The sequence below is a fragment of the Meles meles genome, chromosome 11, assembly GCF_922984935.1.
Source record: "Meles meles chromosome 11, mMelMel3.1 paternal haplotype, whole genome shotgun sequence".
In the NCBI taxonomy this organism is placed as follows: Eukaryota; Metazoa; Chordata; class Mammalia; order Carnivora; family Mustelidae; genus Meles; species Meles meles.
The window spans coordinates 94,401,825-94,415,960 of NC_060076.1; the positions used below are offsets into that span (position 1 = coordinate 94,401,825).

Sequence of the window (14,136 nt, forward strand, 5' to 3'; positions counted from 1 at the left end):
TCTTGGTAAAAAGTACCGACATCCCTGATGTGTAAACCCTGGTCCAGCAGTACCTGAGGTCGGGGCGGCGCCCTGCCTGGTTCTCGTGGCTGACCCCGGGGCGCCAAGCACACTCGCCGGGGCTTTCCGCGGAAGCGCTGGGCTGGCGGCGGGCACGCCAGACCGCTGCGCACGAGGCCTGTGAAGGGCCCCGGCCTCCACGCTGCGACCCCGACAGGGACACGCGGCTCCGGGGTCGCCAGCTTGGGCACAGGAGAGCGTGCGGGGAGAGCCGGCGGCGGGAGGTTGCCGTCGTCTGCGAAGGAGAGCGGGGTTCGCAACCCTGTCCTGTGCACCCCTGCGGGAATGGCCGCTTCCCACCGCAGCTGGGGCCGCAGCCTTCCAGAGAGGGCCTCGTCGGCTCTGCGGGGAGCGACTCCCCGGGACAGGCTGCTGCGGGGGCTCTGCTGCTGCCCGGGGCGGGGGCCAGCCGGTTTTCAGAGTGGGTTTCCCGTGGGTTAGCAGGGCCGGCGCTCTCCCACCATAGAGAGTCTGTGGTCTCCCACCTCGCAGTGTAGTAGTGAGGCAGCCACGGCCACAGCGCGCGCGGCCCTTCCCAGCGCCGGGCCGCCAGCCCCGGGAAAGAGGACCTGCAGAGTGCTGGCCCCGCGGGCCGGCCCCCGCCGCACTGCAGCTCGCTGGGTGGGAGTCCCACTGGGTCCGGTGCTTGCACTCGCAGGGGCGCAGTTGTGTCGGGTTCGGGGCGTGTCCGCTACCTTGACGAACGGGGGCATCCTGAGGCCTGAACTGCCCTCACCGGCCTGGGTTTCTTCTGGGCAGAGTTCTGTTTGTCAACTTTTTGTTTTTTTGTTTTATACACGCATTAAGGTTTGTCAACTTTAATGCGTGTAAATTACAGAAATAAATGACACATCATAATGCTAGAGCTCGGTTACTTTTCACAAAGCAGCCGCTGGTTGGGAAACCCCCGCCCCCGCCCCCGCTTCCTCGGAGGAGGCTGCTGCCTGGCGTCAAGCGCCGAGCGTTCCCTGCGCTCTGTAAAGGCGGCACATGGCAGCTGGTTCTGGGGTCTGGCTTTTCTCACCCTGCATTTGCTGTTTGACTTGCATCCAGGGTGTTGCGGCTCAGTCTCCGGGTTGTGTGAATGTGCCCCGAGTCAGAGTTCACATATACATTCCCGTGTGGGGCGCAGCTGTGAGCGTTCAGGCTGCTTTCATCTGTCGGCTGAGGCTCCTGTGTATGTGTTTTTGTTTGGAATTGCAGTTCTTCGAATTAGGAGGTTTCCACTCCCCTCGACAAGCTAAGCTTTGCCAGCGTGTGCTCCTGTGTCTACATGGCAGCCCCGGGCTGGCGCTCAGTGGCAGCTCCTCCTGGCAGGGGGACACGCACTCCCGGCCTCTGCCTCCTGGTCTGGAGAGCGGGAGGTACTTCGGGCGAGATTGCTCTGCAAGGGTGTAGGACAGCCTGGTCCGCCTCTCCCCACTGAGAGTCCTCTACCCCATCTTTCTCCCTCCTTGCTTTGATCTTTGGTCAAAGGCATGGGGAAGGAAGTAGGCCCAGGAGTAGTGCCAGGGGATGGCTGTGTATTTGGCTTGTTTACCTGTTCTGCAACTCGGCCTGGACCCCTCCCACAGCCCTGCAGAGAAGACCCTCATGCATACACGCCTTGTGAGACACCACAGGTTTTCCCCACATGCATGCTGTCGTTCCAGACCCAGCCATGTGCCCTGTCTTCCCTAAAGCATCAGGAGGAGAAAAGCTTCCAGTGTGGGTTCCTGTAGGTGTCCTGTGGATGGGACCCGAGTTTTTCCTACACGTTTGTTTCCTACACTTTGTTGTTTCGTTTTTCCCTCATTAGGCTTTCCTCTAAAAACTGGAGAATTAATTTCATTCTATCAAAACAATATCCTTAGGAATCACGAACAATCTGTGCATTATGTTGTAAACAAGATTAATTACAAAACTGAACAAGTAATGTTCTCTATGCTGACATGAACAGAAACACTCTTTGCCACAGAAGGAACCTCAGCACAGATTTCTTGCATAGCCTGATATATTCCAACCATGGCAAAAATAAAAATGAACTGCTTAATTACATCCAAGTTCATGCATAAATTTATCTCGAAGAGGGAGAGGGAGTTTCAAGCAGACTCTGTGCTGACCGTAGAGCCCGATGCAGGCCTTGATCCCACACCTGTGAGATCATGACCTGAGCTGAAATCCAGAGTCGGACACCCAACGGACTGCACCACCAGGCACCCTTGCATATAATTCCTCAGACCCCCCTTCCTGAACCCCTAGTGTGGAAATGGGGAGCACTGGTCTTGATCCAAACAAAGGAGAACTGGAAAGGCCCTTGGGAATCCTCTCCTACAAATTAGGAATAAAGTAGTTGTCTGTGGCCTCAAGAGGTACGTTCTTAAGCTCAGGAATCACCAGGAGGCTGAGTTGTGTGATGTCTGTTGAGTGGCTTCTGGCATTTTTGACCTTCTGAGCACCTTGGAGTGGATTGTGTAGCATCTCTCGCTACAAGGAATCATGCGGTCGATCGCTCATTCCACAAAACGGTCTAAGTGCTGTGAGGAAAAGCAGCAAAGAGCTGTGGGGGAATCCCTAACGGGTGGGAGGGGGCTGGCCTTGTAAGTACGATTTTAGGAATGTTCTGGGCCATCAAACCTGAGGATGTAAACAGTGTCTGCTCTTCCTGCATAACCTGGAGGTTGTGTAGGGGAAATGCTCAGGGTGGACTGGGCTCTGTGCTTTAGGATTAATTATTTACACTGGAGGTCATGACCCGTGCACAGTATTCAGCCTGCAGATGTGTTTTGTTTGGAGCATATGGTATTTTTTAAAAAACAGGAAATTTTATGTCAAAGTCCAGATTTATAGCATATCTTTAAAAAACAGTGTGACAGGGGCGCCTGGGTGGCTCAATGGGTTGAAGCCTCTGCCTTCGACTCAGGTCATGATCTCAGGGTCCTGGGATCGAGCCCCGCATCAGGCTCTCTGCTGACCAGGGAGCCTGCTTCTTCCTCTCTCTCTGACTACTTGTGATCTCTGTCTGTCAAATAAATAAATAAAATATTAAAAAAAAAACAAAACACAGTGTGACAAAGCTGGCCGTGACATCCTGTGCAATTCCAGCAATTGACTGAGCTGGTGGCAGCAACCTCCTTCCTACGGGCTCCCGGACACTAGTTCCGGCCTGCTCTCCTTTCTCTACCTGCTGCGCCCTCAGTTGGAGGGTTTGCTCTGAAAATGAGTTAATGACATAAGTTGTTATTTAAAGTGAATTGAGTTATGTCCCCGAAACAAATAACACATTATATGTTAATAAAAAAACTTTTAATGAATTGAGTTGGATTTTTGAATATCAAAGGACTTACTGCAATAAGTTTATAATATTGTATGGATGCCAGATACTTTTAAATAATGCCTCAAGAGTCAATTTGCTTTGAGGAAAGGGCACAAGTAATAGTTTTATTTTAAATAAACTTTCTCGCTCTTTCCAACGAGAAGACCTGAAAGCTCATGCATCTGACTTCCATATCTGTGTTTCTAAGGACTCTTTCCCAGTAGGAGGACAAACAAGGGTCCTAGGAGAAATGACATGTACCATGTTGGGGCCAGGGAAGGCACAAGATGTGCTTGAAACATCCCATGCCAGCCAGCACTGGAGTGTGCAGAGTTTACCACAGGCACGTGGACAGTCTGGAAGCCAACGTGAACACAGTGTGAGCACCTCACAGCACAAGGGTGGCCGTGGATTAGAGCATGTCGAATGCAAAATGCTTGTAGTAACAGAATAAGGAGAGTCAAAGGGATAGCACTTTTCCTATAGAAGAATGCCAGCTGATCAGGACAGAAGGAGCCAGAGCTGGACAGCCAGAGCTGCTAACTGATTTAGGCAAAAAGAGTGAATGGAAGCTCACTGGATGGCAAGATGGTCACACAGACCCAAGGTCTTACCTTACAGACTGTTTCTAATTACCAGGGGAAGACAGTACCACCTCAGTGAAATGTCTCAGAATCACCAGTAATGGGCCCACCCAACATCACCTGTGTGGGATTCCTGCCAGTCATGTTTATCTACGTCCAGTCAGACAAGTGCAAGCAGGGGACATTTTACAAGAGAGCTGGCCGGTACCCTTCAGAACAGCAAAGGGGTGAGACTCTGCCCTGGGCAGAGGTTGCGGTTGCGGTTGCAGGTCGCTCACGGGAAACTGGAAGGTCCATGTATAAAACGGTTCACACACACAATCCCTGAGGCCTGGTTGGACAGTGACGAGCTCTGAGTATGGGCTGTGGTGAGACAGTCCTGGGTTTGCTGATGGCTGTGACTGTTGCCCCACAGTCATGTCAGGAGCTCTCCGTGCTCTCAGGAGTCCTCCAGTCCTAGGTGACAGTCTTAGGACATCCACAGCTTGCATTCGAATGGTCCAGCCTGTCCCTTGCAAATTCTATGTGTGTGCAGACATGGACGTGGGAGAGAGAAAGATAGAAGAGGAATAGACAAAATAGTGTTAATTGGTGAACAGAGGTGAAGAGTATAGAGATTGTCATTGTATTGTTCTTTCAACTTGTCTTTGGCCTTAAAAATATTGCTAAATACCTGTGGGGGGAAAAGGCAGGTAGCCTTAATTTTAGCTGATTTATCCTTACCTCTAGTGAAATATTTACATGTAAAATTTTAGGTTGAGTAAGCTGTTCCCCTGCATAGGGTTTCCTAACCAGGGTCTGTGGATCCCTAGAGGGTTGAGAAAGGCTTTATGAGTCTCCGGATACATGTTAAGTAGTAGTAGACGTGTGTCTTTCTGCGTGGAGGGTTTGTGATAGCTCCCATCGGACACTCACAGGGGTCCATCCTTCCAATAGTTAAGAACTACTGCCCTAGAATCAGTATTTCAGACAGTGTAAATTTGCTAATTGTGAATGTAATTCTCGACTTATATAAAACAAATTAGCCTTTTGCAGATTCTTATAAAAAGTTTTGCTTCTATCAATTGATAGTTTAATGTAAGTTTATTTGCCCACCGAGACTCTGTTACTTAGAAACGCACCACGACATTTCAATAGCATGATGCATTCCTTTTCTGTTCCAAACTAAGACGTGTTTAGTGCAATCACATGTTATTTTTAATGCAATCTGCTTTCCCTTGTGTGGATTCACATTCTTCACATTTTGTGTAAAGGAAAAAATATGCTGGACTCTAAGTTTTGATTGTATCCATTTTCATGTAGAGAGAAATGTAACTTCAAAGAAGGAATAGTCATGCCTTTAATTTTCAGTTGTGTGATCACTGAGGCCCACTTATAGAGTTAGAAGCATTCACTTCTTTGCAAATACCAGTGTGTGACAGACCAAATTCCAGCAGGGCTCACGGTCTCAACACCGTTCCTGTTCGGCACATCAGGGCAGAGACATGTGAGTAACATGTTAGAGTGTGCTGAAGCATTCAGGCAGCCAGGCTCCGACATGTGCTAACACAGGACTGCCCGGTTGACAGCAGACTGTAGGGACAGCCACAAAATGCTTGAACTCCCACGCAGGACCATGCTGCGCCCTGCTGCTGGACGGGGAGGCCAAAGCTTTCTCGCAGATGGACTCTATCCCTGCAGACCCCTGGTGGGGTATCTCTCAAGTAGGATCTTTTTTTTTTTTTTTTTTTAAGATTTTATTTATTTACTTGACAGACAGATCACAAGTAGGCAGAGAGGCAGGCAGAGAGAGAGGATGAAGCAGGCTCCCCACTGAGCAGAGAGCCCGATGCAGGGCTCGATCCCAGGACCCTGGGATCATGACCGAAGCTGAAGGCAGAGATTTTAACCCACTGAGCCACTGAGGTGCCCCTCAAGTAGGATCTTATCTGCAGGACACCTTTCTTGTTCACGTACTCTTCTAGTTTGGCTGGCTGTTTTAAATAATTTTCCCCCATCTTGGAGTTATAAATAATCACAGTGAATCACATTTATAAGTCAGACTTACTTTTCTTTCTTACAATAATCAAGATTTTCTAAATTATTCCTGTCTGTGATGAAGAGTAGTTTGGACTCTGTTGCATCCCACACTCACTGTGTGTTTTATGGAGACCGCGGCTGCTTGTGCTCCACGCTGCTTTTGCTCAGTGCAGAGGGTGTGAGAAAGGCTCCAGGCTTGGGAGAGCCACGGACGTGCCACAGCATCCCGCTGACCCCAGCCCTTGCAGTACGCCCACTACTTTCCCCACTATATTTCATAATCTAAGAAGTCAATTACCTGGAATAATTAGTGTCTACCATAGCTAGAGTCCAGGAAGCCTTGAGCAAATCACCAGAACCTCCGTGCCTGCCTGTTTCTGACACCTGTCAGTGAAGGGATGGATGCTCACCTGATCCGATGTCCACCCTGTGCTCAACACAGTGATGGATGGTCTCTCATTTGACCTTCCCAGCAGCCTGGGAAGGTAGATGGTGTGCCCCTCAATGTCATGTGCTGCGACACTGGAAATCAGGGTCTAAGTAATATGACCAGGTCCACAGCTAATGGGGACTCCAGGTCAGAACCATGATACTTGTTCTTGATTTTTAACTGTAAGAGACGGACCTCATGTTTCAATATACTTCTGTATTTGCAGACCCTGGAGTCCTCTTATATAGGTTAGAGCTAGCCAGAAACTTCCGACTATTTCCGTGTGTATGTGTGTGTGTGTGTGTGTGTGTGTGTGTGTGTTTGTTTGTTTGTCTGTTTGTTTTGTTTCATTTTAGAGAGGGAGTGGGAGGAGAGGCAGAGGGAGAGGAGAGAGAATCCCAAGCAGGCTGCATGCCCAGCACGGAGCCCCCTGCACGGTTCTATCTCGGGACCCTGAGATCATGACCTGAGCCGACATTAGGAGTTGGACACTTAACCCACTGTGCCACCCAGGTGCCCCTCATGCATACTTTTAATATTTTTGAACTTTAAGTTGAGGATCTGAATTTACATTCAACTATGGACAGAGAAATAATTCAGTCATCTTCAGTCTGTGAATACATCTCCTACGAGGAAACTTTCTGTTTTCTAAATAAGGGAAGGAGGCGGAATAGATGTCAGGGTTTTAACCGCCCTTTGAGATTTCACTGAAACAGCAGAATTTGAGTAGTTCCTTCTTTTATGTCAGCATCCATGAACCTAGTAATTCATGGTATGTTTAAATGATGGCTTTCGAGAACATAGTTGATGTTGTTATTATGCAGAACAATCACTTGGTTACTGGGTATTACCAGTTGTCAAAGCACAGCTTAGTTGTTTATAAAATACTCTGTGTTTTCTGATGTTCATGTCAGGAAATATTGATAAGATAAATTATTCTTAATTTATTTAGGACGCTGTATAAATCTTTTTCAGTTCAATGTCTTACTTTTCCTTTAAAAAAGTCCTCAGAGTTTGCAGATTCCTTTCTGTGTTGCTTCGGAGCCGTGTTGCTGTAGCAGTGCTGGAGGGCTCATGGGCTGAGCCGTCCAGACCTGGGGTCAGCAGTCCGTTTAGTACCAGTCTGTGCTCAGAATGGAGGGCGCCAGAAACAGCTTGTCTCTGTTCTTCTAGTTTTACAACCTCTTCGGAAAAACATGATATGCCGCCATCCGTCTACCACGCAGCACCCCATATGCAATAAATGATCAGTGTGCACCTGACTCATGACGCCGCATCTGTCAGCATGGTGGCGGCACCTGTCCCGAGTGCCAGGTGAGAGGAGCCCAGGCTTCCAGGCATTTCTTGTCTTGTACCCCAGAAGCTCCGTGTGCTCAGATGGAAACTGGCAGTGAGCTTGGCTCCTTCACTCCATTGACATTGGGAGCCGTTGCCCATTAGGGTTCAGCTCCCCTGCCATCTCCTGAGTTGTCCTTGCCTGTAGATCCCCAGCATTCTCACTCCTCCTATCAGCCTGCCTGAACTCTATGGCAACCTCCAAATTTAGCATGTTCTTGCCCAAACTCTCCCTTCCTGTCAGCCTCTCTGCAGTGTCCCTGAGGCATGAACAGTTCTCTCTGGCTCCCTTCTCTTGTGTCTCTTGGCTGGCAGCCAGCTGTCTCAGCATATTTCTGTACGAGTCTCTGTTACACCCATTCCTGTTTCTGCTCTTCCTGCTGTCACCTACGCTGATCGCATCAGCCTCACAGTGCTGGCTCACGTCCCTTCCTGACACCACTGTTCTCTTGACCTTCCTCCCTCAGAGCTCACGGTGCCCTCGCTTCTCCTTGTGCTAAGTCTGGTCTCCTGAGCCCTCCTCACCTCCGCTCATTCCCTCCACTCCGCTGACTGAGATCCTATGTCAGGGCCCCTCAAGCCAGATGCTTTTCCTTCCTCTGAATTCAGTGCCAATTACTTCCTGTATTATACCACAGTCTTTCTTTGTTACCCCAGATCTAAATTTGTTAATTCAGGGAACCATTTTTGCCTACAGCACATTAATACTACACTTGATACCCTGTGTGCCACCAGTAAAAATGGGGCGGGGTGGGGGGGCTTATCCTTTAGCTAATCATCTGTGGTTTAAATTTTCACATACTTACTCAATCTAGAATTATTTTAAAACAAATGTTAAAATTTATTAGCACTTCCTAATGAATTTATTTACTTATTTGTTTATTCATTAAAGATTTATTTATTTGCTTGACAGAGACAACGAGAGAGGGCACACAAACGAGTGTGGGGGTAGTGGGAGAGGAAGAAACAGGCTTCCCATTGAGCAGGGAGCCGGGTGCAGGACTAGATCCCAGGATCCTAGGATCATGACCTGAACCGAAGGCAGACGCTTAACGACTGAGTCACCCAGGTGCCCCTGAATTTATTTTTTTTAAGAATGTTTATTTATTTGAGAGAGCACATGTGTGCATGCAAGCTTGGGGGAGGAGCAGAGTCAGGGAGAGAATGTCCGAGCAGACTCCCTTCTGAGCACGGAGCCTGCCGTGGACTCGATCTTACGACCCTAAGATCTTGACCTGAGCTGAAATTAAGAGTTGGATGCTTAACCGACTGAGCCACCCAAGTGCCCCCCCCCCCCGCCCGCTGCCAACAATGAATTTAAAGGTTTATATTACATACTATTGAAAGATTATTGGAATAATCACATTATGTGAGAATGGGCTAATCATACTGACCTCACTGCTCCTAGAAGTGTCCATGCGTTTGTACCAGAGGACATTGTGCAGAGGCAGATTTAAATTAGCGCTGTGGTAGTTTTTGTCATTTTTTTTTTAATTCAAGTATAATTAACATGAAGTATTAGCTTCGAGTGTACAGTATACTGATTCAACGTTCTGCACATTACTCACTGCTCATCCCGATAAACGTACTCTTCAGCCCCTTCACCTGTTCCACCCCTCCCTCTCACCCACCTCCCCTCTGGCAACCAGTTTGTTCTCAGTATTTAAGAGACTGGGGTTTTTTCAACTCTGTTTTCTTTCATTCTTTGTTTCTTAAATTCTACATATGAGTGAAATCATTTGGTATTTGTCTTAGTTGGACGTATTTCACCTAGCATTACACCTGTAAGTCTATGTTACAAATGGTAGGATTTTGTTCTTTCTGCAGCTAAGTAATACTCCATTGTGTATACACCCCACAACTTCTTTATTCATTCATCTGTTGGATGGGGCCTCCTTCCATATCATGGCTATTATAAATAATTCTGCAATAAAGATAGGGGTGCATATATCTCTTCAAATTAGTGTTTTCATTTTCTTAGAGTAAATACCCAACAGTAAAATTACCGGATCATATGGTAGTTCTGTTTTTAGTTTTTTTAGGTATCTCCATACTCTTTTCCATGGCTGGAAAAGAGTGGAAATGGTGGCTGCACCAGTTCACATTGTTACCAACAGTGCACAAAGATTCCTTTTTCTCCACATCCTCAGTAACACTTGTTACTTCTGGTCTTCTTGATTTTAGCCATTCTGCCAGGGGTGAGGTGGTATCTCATTGTGGTTTTGATTTGCATTTCACTGATGACTAGCAATGTTGAGCATCCTTTCAGGTGTCTGTTGGCCAGCTGGATGTCTTCTTTAGAAAAATGTCTATTCAGATCTGGTGCCCATTACAGTCACATTACTTGTTTTGGGGGTGTTAGGTTGTGTAAGTTCTTTTTTTTTTTTTTAAGATATTTTAATTTATTTATTTGACAGAGATCACAAGTAGGCAGAGAGGCAGGCAGAGAGGGAAGGGGGAAGCAGGCTCCCACTGAGCAGAGAGCCCGATGCATGGCTCTGGCTCGATCCCAGGACCCTGAGATCATGACCTGAGCCGAAGGCAGAGGCTTTAACCCACTGAGCCACCCAGGTGCCCCGTGTAAGTTCTTTATATATTTTAGATATCAATCCCATATCAGATAAATCATTTGCAAATATCTTCTCCTATTCAGTAGGTTGTCTTTTTGTTTCGTTGATGTTACCTTTCTTGAGCAAAAGCTTTTTATTTTGGTGTAGTACCAGTAGTTTAGTTTTGCTTTCATTTCCCTTGCCTCAGGAGACCTATCCAGAAAAATGTTTTGATGGATGTTAGAGAAATTACTGCCTGTGTTTTCTTCTAGGAGTTTTGTGGTTTCAGGTCTCACATTTAGGTATTTAGGTTTTCAATCCATTTTGTGTTTATTTTTATGTATGGGATAAGAAAGTTGTCTGGTTTAAAAAAACAAAAAGAAAGTTGTCTGGTTTCATTCTTTTTTAATGTAACCATCCAGTTTTCTCAACACCATTTGTTGAAGACTCTCTTTTCCTCGTCGGATATTCTTGTCTCCTTTGTTGTAGATTGACCATATGAGGATGGATTTAATAGATAGGCTCTGTATTCTGTTCTGTTGATCAACAGGTTCCTCCCTCCCTTTCTTTCTTTCTCTTTCTCTTTCCTTCTCTTCTCTTCTCCTTTCCTTTCTTTTCTTTTCTGAGTGAGAGAGAGAACGCAAGTGCATGGGAGAGCGAGAAAGAGAATCCCAAGCAGGCTCCATGCCCAGCATAGAGTCTGACACAGGACTCGATCTCACAACCCTGAGATCATGACCTGAATGGAAACCAAGAGTCGGACACTTAACCAACTGAGCCACCTAGGCGCCCCTCAATGTTTCTTTGTTTTGATTCCTATAGCTTTGCATTGTATCTTGAAATCTGGGATTGTGAGACTTCCAGCTTTGTTCCTTCCCAGGATGGCTTTAACTATTTGGGATCTTCTGGGATTCCATACAAATTTTAGAATTATTCTAGTTCTATGAATAATGCTGTTGATATTTTGGTAGGGGTTGTATTAAATCCGTAGATCGCTTTAGGTAGTATGACATTTTAACAATATTGTTCTTCCAAGCCATGGACATGGACTATCCTTCCCCTTGTTTGTGTTGTCTTCAGTTTCTTTCATCAGTGTTTTATAGATTTGGAGTACAGGTTTTTCACTTCTTTGGTTAAGTTTATTGCTAGATATTTTATTTGGGGTGCAATTGATGGTAAATGGGATTGTTTTCTTAATTTTTCTTTCTATTGCTTCATTATTAGTGTATAGGAATGCAACAGATTACTATATATTAATTTTATTCCCTGTGACTTCACTGAATTCATTTATCAGTTCTAGTAGTTTTGTGTTGGAATGTTTAGGGTTTTCTATATGTAGTATCATGTCATCTCCAAATAGTGAAAGTTTTACTTCATCCTCAAACTTGGATACCTTCTATTCCTTTTTCTTGTCAGATTGTCATGGCTAGTACTTCCAGTACTATGTTGAATAAAAGTAGTGAGATTGAACATCGTTGTCTGGTTCTTGACCTTAGAGGGACAGCTCTTAGTTTTTCCCCATTGAGTATGGTGTTATCTGTGGGTTTTTCATATATTAGGTCTTATTAAGTTGAGGTATGTTCCTTCTAAACCTATTTTGTTGAGGGTTTTTTTTTTAAGATTTTATTTATTTATTTATTTATTTTTTTAAAGATTTTATTTATTTATTTGACAGAGCGAGATCACAAGTAGAGAGGCAGGCAGAGAGAGAGAGAAGGAAGCAGGCTCCCGCTGAGCAGAGCCCGACGCGGGACTCGATCCCAGCACCCTGAGATCATGACCTGAGCTGAAGGCAGCGGCTTAACGCACTGAGCCACCCAGGCGCCCCTTAAGATTTTATTTATTTGCGAGAAAGGAGAGCACAGCCAGGGGGAAAGGCAGAGGGAGAGGAAGAAGCAGACTCCACACAGAGCAGGGAGCCCAATGTTGGATTCAATCCCAGGACCCTGGGATCATGACCTGAGCTGAAGGCAGACAGCTTAATGGACTGAGCCACCCAGGTGCCCCTGTTGAGGGTTTTTTTTTTTTAATCATAAAGAGTTGTTGTGCTTTGTCAGATGCATTTTCTGCATCTATTGAGGTGATCATATTTTTTTTTTACTTTCTCTAATTGATGTGATGTACCACATTGATTGATCTGCAAATATTGAAGCACCTTTGCATCCTTGGATTAAATCCCACTTGATCATGGTGAATTATTTTTTTTTATATTGTTGGATTTAGATGCTAATATTTTGAGGATTTTTGCATCTGTGTTCATCAGAGATTTAAAAGATTTTTATTTATTTATTTGACAGAGAGAGATCACAGGTAAGTAAACAGAGAGGCAGGCAGAGAGAGAGGGGGAAGCAGGCTCCCCAGTGAGCAGAGAGCCCAATGTGGGGCTCAGTCCCAGGACCCTGAGATCATGACCTGAGCCAAAGGCAGAGGCTTAACCCACTGAGCCACCAAAGCGCCTCCGTCAGAGATTTTAATATGGAATTTTCTGATAACCGTAGGGGACCTTAATACCCCACTTACATTAATGGACAGATCACCCAGACCAAAATCAACACAGAAACAGTAGCTTTGAACAGCACATTTGACCAGATGGACCTAACAGATATAATCAGAACATTCCGTCCAAAACCAGCAGAATACATATTCTTTTCAAGTGCACATGGCGCATTCCCCGGAATAGGGCACATGCTGGCTCACAGAACAAGTCTTGATAAATTCAAAAAGATCGAAATCATATCATGTATCTTTCCTGATCACAACACTACGAAAAGAGAAATAAATCATAAGAAAAAGTCTAAAAAGAAGACAAATACATGGAGACTAAATAACATGCTGCTAAACAACCAGTGGGTCAACCAAGAAATGGAAGAGGAGATCATGGAACACCCGGGTGTCTCAATTTGTTAAGCAGCTGCCTTTGGCTCAGGTCATGATCCCAGAGTCCTGGGACTGAGTCCCACATCGGGCTCCATGCTTGTCGGAGAGCCTGCTTCTCTCTCTTCCTCTGCCTGCCACTCTGCCTGCTTGTGTCAGAATAAGTCCTGGCTCAGCCACATGCCCCATGTTGCTTCCAAGTGGCTCCTACCAACCCTTGCCGCAGCATCCAATTCTGTGCTCCCCCAGCCACCTGCTTTCCAGGGTGTTTCAGGTCAGAGGGCAGCAGTCCCACCCCACTGCGGTGGAGCTGCAAAGGAGCAGACGTGCCAATTAGACTTCCTTGCCGAGTGCACGGGGGTGGGGGTGGGGGGCCTGGCCATGTCCAGGCGGGCTGTAGTTCATGCTCAGGCCAAGGCTTTCCAGCCATGTGTTGTAGGAGTGAAGGGAGCTGGGCCGAGGGTTAGGGAAGGACCAGGGACTTAGGTGCACGTTCTTTGTAAATCTTAAAGTTTGGTTTGTGATTCAGATAGCACCTGTCCATTGGCTTTAAGAAAAAGCGTGGGCGGGCAGGTGCAGCTCATCTTTCTGAAGGTAGCAGAGTTGCTCTGTCTGAAGGGGGAGTCTGTGCACTTCTTCAGTGACACTTCCAGCCCAGGGCACCACAGACCCCTTGGAGACCACTGGTCTGTTCCAGATACATTATTTTATAACTGAATCGAGTGATCCCCGACGAGTAAAATGGCTGTAAACAAATCATTGGAGACCAAGGTGGGCACCCAGGCCTGATTCCTGGTGTAGTTATTTCCTTATAATTCCAGGCTTTATGTGTCTTTGACCGTGTCATATCTTCAGTGCTTTTTTGTAATAATCTTAAGCCATATCTGAAAAGTAAAAATACAGTTAGCATTCTTTGTATGTGTGTGCAAAGATGAAACACCATTAATATTTTTGGTCATAGCTATGCCAGAACTTTCTTAGTGTACATGT

The 14,136-nt window shown here is 46.3% G+C and overlaps 1 protein-coding gene across 2 annotated transcripts in view; it reads left to right on the top strand.

Moving 5' to 3' along the window:
• The window catches only part of LOC123952776 (centromere protein P), a 240,106-nt gene that overhangs the window by 151,398 nt on the left and 74,572 nt on the right, over positions 1–14,136 (top strand). The window lies entirely within an intron of this gene.